The sequence below is a fragment of the Acanthochromis polyacanthus genome, chromosome 18, assembly GCF_021347895.1.
Source record: "Acanthochromis polyacanthus isolate Apoly-LR-REF ecotype Palm Island chromosome 18, KAUST_Apoly_ChrSc, whole genome shotgun sequence".
In the NCBI taxonomy this organism is placed as follows: Eukaryota; Metazoa; Chordata; class Actinopteri; family Pomacentridae; genus Acanthochromis; species Acanthochromis polyacanthus.
The window spans coordinates 31,592,147-31,602,263 of NC_067130.1; the positions used below are offsets into that span (position 1 = coordinate 31,592,147).

Below are 10,117 nucleotides of genomic sequence, written 5' to 3' on the forward strand. Positions count from 1 at the left end.
GCTTTGCGCATTTCTGGATGGTAAAGATGTTTGTGCTTTTTTACCTACGGGTTTTGGTAAGAGTTTAATCTACCAATTGGCTCCGCTCGTTGTGAAGATCCCGCGATTGGCTAAAAACAAACCTGTCAGAGGCGGGACATACTGTTGCATTGTCCAATCCGTGCCTCTTTCCTCCGAACGGATTTACATGGAGCGGTCCCAGATTGATATTGTGGAGTACTATCAAGTACTACACAATTATTAATCTGGCTATTGCCAGGTTACAAAATTACTGTTTGTTTGTTGTCTCAAACTGTATTTATTAAATAAAAAGGTCGCTAAACCCAAACTGTGACATTTCTTTAAACCTAATCTGATACAGTCAGATGGAGTGGATGGACGGGTCAGTAAAACATTGGACTTTCTGTCTGTACTTTTTGGGTACTGCACTTTGTTTTCTGTCTCAAACTGTATTTACTGTATGTAAAAAGGACTTTTAACCCAAACTGTAACATTTCTTTAATCCTAATAAAATTGTCTTTTCTGTCTAAAACGAAGCAAACAGACAGATGTTCCTGTTGTCCATTTCCAAACTGAGGATGCATGTTGAGTTTTGAGTTTTCCAATAGAAGTTTGGATTTTGTTTTTGTGGATTTTATTGCTTTATTGAACTGAATAAAACTGAGAAGCATAAAGTGACCCAGCCTTGAAGGCTGACGGTTAGAAACCAGATGGACAGACGGAGGTCAGGAGGGCGAAGCAGAGTCTTCAGCCATCTTTTCACCACTTGAACAAACTCCCCACATCCTTAAATATTTACCCCGTTGCCATGACGGTGGACATTCCTCCAGTCCCAGTATTTTGACTTTGGGTTTTTCTGTCTGGAAAACTTTGCTTTGGTGGATGAACGTATCAGTTTCACGTCTGACCACAGGTGACGTTACGTTTTTTTTGTCTTTTTGTTTTTCTTTTCATTTTTTTTCTGTCGGTCTAATGCAGGTGTTCGAACGAATGTCGTCATCGAGAAGAAACGCTGGATGGCGGAAGGTTAAAGGTTCTATCTGCTGTCCCAAATGCTCACAAAAAGTTAGAATAACAGTCACTTTCTGCTGTTTATTTCTCATAAACATTCTTACCTTGGTGACACAAACACATGAGCACAAACTTGGGTGGTTATACACATCTTATTGATATTTATAATCTAAAATAATGAAATAATTTGATCTAATCCGCTGAATCACAAGACATTTCAACGTGCAAAAAGCTCCTACGTGTCATACGTTACATCACATATGCATTATATTACATTCTACATATATATAATAAGTGACATTTTACACTGATTGTGCATTATGTCCCATTACATTGTGTTACAATATGTTCCTTTGTCTTGTATTCACTATATTATATGTTGTTTTGCAGTAAGTTATTATTCTCATTTGTTCCTCAAAGGTAATACCAGCAAAATGAGATTTTTAAAGCAGTTCGAGGCAATTCTGTGCATGCTATAAGTATATGACAGTATGAAGTATATATATTTGAAACAAAATTTCCATGTTATATCTTATATCTGCCTGCATTTTCTGAGTTTGACAGCTCTAATGTGCAGCTGCATCTATTGGTAAAATAAAAAAAATCTTTTATATGATTAACAATTTTCTCCCAGCATTCCTGTTTCACATCGTATGCAGTAGAAGCACTTTTTACCATCAAAAAATGTTTTTTCTTGTTATCCTCCATAAAAACAGCCTTTTGATTGAAGTAGGTAACACACGATTGGTCCATTTTTGACCATAAATGCCTCCTTTTATGTTAAATCTGATCCAGAAAATCTGACTAACGACAAAACTTGATGATTAAAGTAAGGTTATGTTTGATTTTGTTGATCCGGTTAACATAAATAAAAGATGGACGCGTCAAACTTGCTTCATGGTGCAGCTTCTGCAAAACAAAATGAAGCAAAAAGAAAATCAAATGTAACTTTTTTAACTTCACATTGAGCTTCTGTGGATATTAGATAGATGGATGGATGGATGGATGGATGGATGGATGGATGGATGGATAGATAGATAGATAGATAGATAGATAGATAGATAGATAGATAGATAGATAGATAGATAGATAGATAGATAGATAGATAGATAGATAGATAGATATCATTACTGTTGAGCCTTTGTCCAGTGAAAGCACCTCCTATAATAAAAAGGAAAATAAAAAGCTAATTTAAAGCCTTGGCTTGTGTCTAAATGTCTTGACAGTGATGGTGAACAGTCAGATTTTTGCCCTCTGATGGAATTAAAATCTCATCAGAAAACCGTCTAATGTCTCTGTGATTAATTTCCAGATATTTTATATGTTATAAAAACACGATTAATATCATTTTCCTGACATTCCGCAGCGAGACAGTGAGGCGACGTGGGCGGTTCTTTATTTTTTCACACTGTCCTGGTCTTTATCTTCAGTCTTAATGGATAAAAGTGACGGAAAATACGAAAAACACACATCAGCAGAGGAAACGTTTCCTCAGAAAAACACAGAGATCAATTCAAAGAAGGTTCTGCAGGAGAAACTAAAATCTCCAAACACAGGGCAGCGTTTTAGTCTAAATATGATCCAATAAAGTCACAGTACAGGTTTGTACTTCTTATTTTCTCATCCGTGCAAAGTAAAACGTTTGTCAATTGTTAATTTATGGGCAAGATTAAATATCAACTCTGACATGGAAGTCTGTGTCAAAATCACCAAAGTAATTTGCAGAGTTTTCCCTGTTTTGTTCAATTACAGACAAAATCAAGTAAATTGCAGATTTTTTAAATTTTATTTTACATTAAAAAATGACCAGAATATATATATAACATCCAAATCAAAAATCTGTTATTTTACAAATAATAATTAGTTATTTTACAACATTTGACTATAAAATTAAATCATTTTTTATTGGATTTAAATTATCAAAAATATCATTATTACATTTTATTTAAGTCAACAAAACTATAGACACACACACACTTTATTTGACATCATTTCAGAGAAGCATTTTATATTTCCATATATCATTTTTATTTTACAGATTTTCCCTGTTTTGTTAAATTATGTAATAAAAAATACAGTCAAATCACAGAAAAAAAGTCATAATTTGTGTTGACTGTTAAAATAAAAAATAAACATAAAAAGTTTAAATTCTAAATAATGTCAGGTAGGGGCTGCACAGTGGGATAGTGGTTAGCACTTTTGCCTTGCAGCAAGAAGATCCTGGTTCAAATCTCGGGGTGGGCCTGGGATCTTTCTGCATGGAGTTTGCATGTTCTCCCTGTGCATGCGTGGGTTTTCTCCGGGTACTCCGGCTTCCTCCCACAGTCCAAAAATATGCTGAGGTTAATTGGTTACTCTAAATTGTCTGTAGGTGTGAATGTGAGTGTGCTTGTCTGTCTGTATATGTAGCCCTGTGACAGACTGGTGACCTGTCCTGGGTGTCCCCTGCCTTCGCCTGAGTCACCTGGGATAGGCTCCTGCGACCCTAGTGAGGATAAAGCGGTGTATAGAGAATGGATGGATAACGTCAGGAAGCCTTGTCTCTCATTTCCTTTTTGGTCTAATTTCAGTTTCTTTTTGCATTATTTTAAACATTCCATTTCAGTTTTGATTTAACCTTTTCCTGATGTCTTTTCCGCCCCTCCCTTCCTTGTTTTCTCTTTCTCTCTCTCTCTGTATGTGTGTGTGTGTGTGTGTGTGTTACTGACAGCTGCAGATCATTAGTGCAGCAGGTAAAACACACACAACACCAACACACATTGTGCACCTGCTTTGTCGCGTCCTGCACTTACGTGTGTGTGTGTGTGTGTGTGTGTGTGTGTGTGTGTGTGTGTGTGTGGACTGGTAATTATAGGGGTTGTGGGGACCAAATGTCCCCACAAGTATAGGAAAACCAAAAGAAACGTCACTTGTGGGGACCTCATTTCGGTCCCCACAAGTTTAAACAGTGTTTTCTTGGCCATGTTGTTGTTACTGAAAAAAGTAAAAGTGCAAAAACGTTTCTTTAGGGTTAGGCATTGTTTTGGTCTGGGTTAGGGTTAGGGTTAGGGTAAGGGTTAGGGGTTAGATATGAATGGGAGTCAATGGTAAGTCCCCACAAAGACAGGAATACGTGTGTGTGTGTGTGTGTGTGTGTGTGTGTGTGTGTGTGTGTGTGTGTGTGTGTGTGTGTGTGTGTGTGTGTGTGTGTGTGTTCTTGTACTTGCTACATTGTGAGAACCATTTTCTGCATTTAACTATCAAAGTGAGGACATTTTTACAAAGTGAGGACATTTTGGCCGGTCCTCACTTTGAAACAGCCATGTTTGAGGGTGAAGACTTGTTTTTAGAGAACAGGTATGAATTGAGGTTTGGTTAGGGTTAGGGTAAGGATTAAGTTTAGGCAATCAGTTGTGATGGTTAAGGTTAGGGTAAGGCTCTAGGAAATGCATTACGCCTATGGGTGTCCTCACTAAGATAGAAGTACAAACATGTGTGTGTGTGTGTGTGTGTGTGTGTGTGTGTGTGTGTGTGTGTGTGTGTGTGTGTGTGCGTGTGTCTGGTAGGAGCATTAATCTCGGCCTGGTTGTGGTTTATATCCCAACCTGCATCCTCGACTATAAATAAGCATATTTGAAATCTCTTTTTTTTTTAAACTTTATTTATCTCTGTCGGATCGACACACACACACACACACACAAACACACAAACACACACACAAACACATGCACACACTGCATCTGCTGACGTCCACACTTCCATTGTGGACTTTGTGCTAAATGTGCATATCTTAATTGCATTATCTGAAATAATTAGCTGCTGTGTTTTCCTTCCCTCTCCGGTGAGGAGCTATGCTAACTGTTAGCTGTGATGAAAAATGAAATGAAAAAAATGGGAAGAGGAAGAAGGAAGTGGTGGAGAATTGTATCTGACTCTAAATGAACTCATTTTGTGCAGCCAAACTTAACACAAAAGTTCACAAATTATTATGTTCTATTAAAAACTAGTAAAATGCAGTTGTAGACATGGAGACGAAGTGTCATTAAACGGGTTATTTGATTCATTTTTGCTACTTGTTTTGTGTTTTTTAGACTGCTTCATTTCAGATCTGATTTATACCAATATGTGTTATGTTTTCAAACAATCTACTGTTATTTTACATATTAGTCTTGATTTAAATAAATTACAAATGATACATTTGTGATAAATCTGCACCTTGTTGAAGTCTACAAAGACATTCGTCAACCAGTCTGAAACCAATGAACCTTAATTGATGTTGAGAATCATCACTGATAACAGGAGTTGGGTCTATCTGAACCAATGGAAGATGGACATCTTGGGATTTTCTTTAAAGCACCAGTGAGAATTTCTTTAGAAGTATGTCTTTCATCAGACAAAGACAAGACTGCTTATTCAGTACTGTGGAGTCATGAAGAGTGATGTTTAAGTCAATCATTTTTAGCTACTGAGGACAGTTTATCATCATCCTGCTTGTCTCTTATTTTCTATAATCCTTCCCATACCAGGAGTCAAACCCAGGTCACCTGGGTGAAAACCAGGAATACTCACCACTGAAACCAGTTTATCATCATCCCACTAGTGTTTCATCTTCAACAGTTCTTCCCACACCAGGAGTCGAACCCAGGCCGTCTGGGTGAAAACCAGGAATCCTCACCGCAAGACCATATGGGACAGCTGGGAGCCCCACTTTGTATCACTTTGATTGTACAGAAGACTGATGTGACCTTTTTTCCATTTACCAGCAGAAGCTGCACCTTGTCGAAGTCTACAAAGACATTCGTCAACCGGCCTAAAACCAATTAACCTTAATTGATGTTGAAGATCATCACTGATAACAGGAGTTGGGTACATCTGAACCAATGGAAGATGGACATCTTGGGATTTTCCTTAGAAATGGCAATGAAAAAGATAAAGCTTTATTAATCTTAAATGAAACTCCTCAAAACTAGCTGTTTCATAACAACAGTGAAGTAGAAGACTGCTAGTTCAGCACTGTAAAGTCATGGAGGACTAGGAAATGTGTTTTTGTTAACCATCTTTGACACCTCACACTCATACCAAGAGTCAAACTTCGGGCACCAGCAATCCTCACCACTGGAACCAGTTTATCAACATCCCACTAGTGTTTCATCTTCAACAGTTCTTCCCATACCGGGAGACAAACCCAGGCTGCCTGGGTGATAACCAGGAACCCTCACCGCTAGACCACATGGGAATGTTGGGAGCCCCACTTGGTATCACTTCAATTGTACAGAGGTCTGATGTGACCTTTTTCCATTAACCAGCAGAAGCTGCACCTTGTCGAAGTCTGCAAAGACATTTGTCAACTGGCCTAAAACCAATTAACCTTAATTGATGTTGAGGGTTGGTGGGGAGTTGCTTCCCCAAGCGAAGGAGTTTAAGTATCTCGGGATCTTGTTCACGAGTGATGGGAAAATGGAGCGAGAGATGGACAGGCGGATTGGTGCGGCATCAGCAGTAATGCGGGCATTGTACCGAACCGTCGTGGGGAAGAGGGAGCTGAGCCGTAAAGCGAAGCTCTTGATTTACCAGTCCATCTACGTTCCAACCCTCACCTATGGTCATGAGCTTTGGGTAGTGACCGAAAGAACAAGATCGCGGATACAAACGACCGAAATGAGCTTCCTCCGTAGGGTGGCTGGGCTCAGTCTTAGAGATAGGGTGAGGAGCTCAGACATCCGGAGGGAGCTCGGAGTAGATCCGCTGCTCCTTCGCATCGAAAGGAGCCAGTTGAGGTGGTTTGGCCATCTGATTCGGATGCCTCCAGGCAGACTTCCTTTGGAGGTTTTCCGAGCATGTCCATCTGGGAGGAGACCCCGGGGTAGACCCAGAACTCGCTGGAGGGATTATATGTCTCGTCTGGCCTGGGAACGCCTCAGGATCCCCCAGGAAGAGCTGGAAAGCGTTGCTGGGGGGAGGGACGTCTGGAATGACCTGCTTCACCTGCTACCGCCGCGACCCGGCCCTGGATAAGCGGAAGAAAATGGATGGATGATGTTGAGAATCATCACTGATAACAGGAGTTGGGTCTATCTGAACCCATGGAAGATGGGCATCTTGGGATTTTCCTTTTAAATGCCAGTGAGAATCAGATAGAATTTGTATTTAGAACTAGGTGTTTTGTCAGAGACAGACAAGACTGCTTGTTCTGCATTCAAGAGTCGTGATGTTCACGCCAGCCATTTTTAGGATCATCATCCCACTAGTGTTTTATCTTCAATAGTACTTCCCATACCGGGAGTCGAACCTGGGCCGCCTGGGTGAAAACCAGGAATCCTCACTGCTAGACCATATGGGACTGTTGGGAAACAACTGATAATAGAGGTGGGATCTATCTGAATCAATGGAACATGTACATCTTGGGATTTTCCTTCAACATGGCAATGAAAAAGATAAAGCTTTATTAATCCTAAATGAAACTCCTTAAAACTAGCTGTTTCATACCAACAGTGAAGTAGAAGACTGCTTGTTCAGCACTGTGAAGTCATGAAGGACTAGAACACATGTTTTTGCTTACCATCTTTGACACACGAATTGGGTCTATCTGAACCAATGGAAGATGGACATCTTGGGATATTCCTTAGAAATGGCAATGAAAAAAGATAAAGCTTTTTTAATCCTAAATGAAACTCCTCAAAACTAGCTGTTTCATAACAACAGTGAAGTAGAAGACTGCTAGTTCAGCACTGTAAAGTCATGAAGGACTAGGAAACATGTTTTTGCTAACCATCTTTGACACACTGGACCCAGTTTATCAACATCCTACTAGTGTTTTATCTTCAATAGTCCTTCCTAGCTTGGAAAATCCAAACTGAATCTCCATGTAATCTCCTATCTCCATGTTAGGAGATACAGGAGAGTCAGTTTGGCAATGTGCAGACTGAATCGCGTTTCCCTCCCGGTACAGTTTGGTACGACCAATCATAGCACGGGAGGCGGGAGTTAATGCTGCGTCATCTTCAGCACCTGGATTACCCATAAAGATGATGCCGGAGGAGGAGGGGGGCCAAAGCGAATCTTTTAGTGGTCTCTTGGCGTTTTGGATGGCGTTAGTCGTTGCCTCTTTTCACTTGACGTTTCCGACGATGAGGAGGCAGTGGATGGCTCGTTACTTTCGGCTTCTTGCCATTGTTTGTACAGAGGAAAATCCCGTTCCAAACGTGTGGGTAAATTTAAGCAACTTTTACACATACACACCAACTTGGTTTGGCTCTGATTTAAAGTTATTCCTAACACCGCTAATCGTTCGGAAGGAGTCTTTTGTTGCGTAGCCTTTTCAAAAATAAATGTTGTACTTGAGAGTACCCCATGTATTCACAGATTTTTGTGACAAAACAGCAGTCATCATTCACCGCGACGCTTTTTCGGCTGCACGCCATTGTTGTTTGGACTACATGGATGATTTGTTTGTGCGTCACATCCGTGTTACGCTGATTGGTTCTTTCTCGTTCAAGCTGCATTCGTTAGCCCCTCCTTTTTGAAATCGTCTCATATCATCGCAATGCCAGACTGCCTTCATTTGTATTTATATTAATACATAAATGAAGTCAGTCTGGATTTCCCAGGCAAAGTCCTTCCCATACCAGGAGTCGAACCCGGGCCACCTGGGTGAAAACCAGATTTTTGTGACAAAAACAGCAGTCATCATTCACCGCGACGCTTTTTCGGCTGCACGCCATTGTTGTTTGGACTACATGGATGATTTGTTTGTGCGTCACATCCGTGTTACGCTGATTGGTTCTTTCTCGTTCAAGCTGCATTCGTTAGCCCCTCCTTTTTGAAATCGTCTCATATCATCGCAATGCCAGACTGCCTTCATTTGTATTTATATTAATACATAAATGAAGTCAGTCTGGATTTCCCAGGCAAAGTCCTTCCCATACCAGGAGTCGAACCCGGGCCACCTGGGTGAAAACCAGGAATCCTCACCGCGAGACCATATGGGACTGTGGGGAGGCACCTGATAATAAAGGTGGGGTCTATCTGAATCAAAGGAACATGTACATCTTGGGATTTTCCTTCAAAATGGCAATGAAAAAAGATAAAGCTATATTAATTCTAAATGACACTCCTCAAAACTAGCTATTTCATACCAACAGTGAAGTAGAAGACTGCTAGTTCAGCACTGTAAAGTCATAAAGGACTAGGAAATTTGTTTTTGCTTGGCATCTTTGACACCTCACTCCCATACCAAGAGTCAAACTTGGGGCACCTGGGTGAAAACCAGCAACCCTCACCACTGGAACCAGTTAATTATCATCCTACTAGGGTAGTATCTTCAGTAGTCCTTCCCATATCGAGAGTCAAACCCAGGCCACCTGGGTGGAAACCAGGAATTCTCACCGCTAGACCACATGGGACTGTTGGGAGTCCCACATGAAAACTCCTAAATGAAACTCATTAAAACTAGCTGTTTCATACCCACAGTGAGGTAGAAGACTGCTTGTTCAGCACTGTGAAGTCATGAAGGACTAGAACACATGTTTTTTCTTACCATCTTTGGCACACGAATTGGGTCTATCTGAACCAATGGAAGATGTACATATTGGGATATCCTTAGAAATGGCAATGAAAAATAATAAAGTCTTGGGATTATCTTTAAAACACCAGTGGGAATCAGATAGAATGTCAAGGCAAATTCTTTAGAAGTAGGTGTTTCATCAGAGAAAGACAAGACTGCTTGTTCAGCACTCAAAAAGTCATCATCATCATCTTCAAAAGTCCTTCCCATACCGGGAGTCAACCCCAGGCTGCCTGGGTGAAAACCAGGAATCCTCACTACTAGACCATATGCAACTGTTGAGAACCCCACACGTTATCACTGTCTTTTTACAGAAGTCTGAATAAAGGACTAAAACCAAGCTCAATTGATGTTGGATAACAATACCTACAAACCAGGAAGTTTATAAAGATAAATATAATGAAAAAAAGTAATAATTGATTTAAAGTGTAAAAAGAAAAAGGTCTGACAGTGTTTTTAAAGTGGAGAAGCAAACAGAGAATTGTTTTTTTTTTTTGTATTTCAGTGAATGAAAATGACAAAATCCTTAGATGCAGCTTGAACATCTGAATTCCTGGATGTTCC

The 10,117-nt window shown here is 40.2% G+C and overlaps 1 non-coding gene across 1 annotated transcript; it reads right to left on the bottom strand.

Annotated features, from left to right (window-relative positions):
• Positions 1 to 8,906: 8,906 nt before the first annotated feature.
• Positions 8,907 to 8,978, bottom strand: trnae-uuc (transfer RNA glutamic acid (anticodon UUC)). The gene has a single exon. It is a non-coding gene; the product is annotated as a tRNA-Glu (tRNA).
• Positions 8,979 to 10,117: the final 1,139 nt, after the last annotated feature.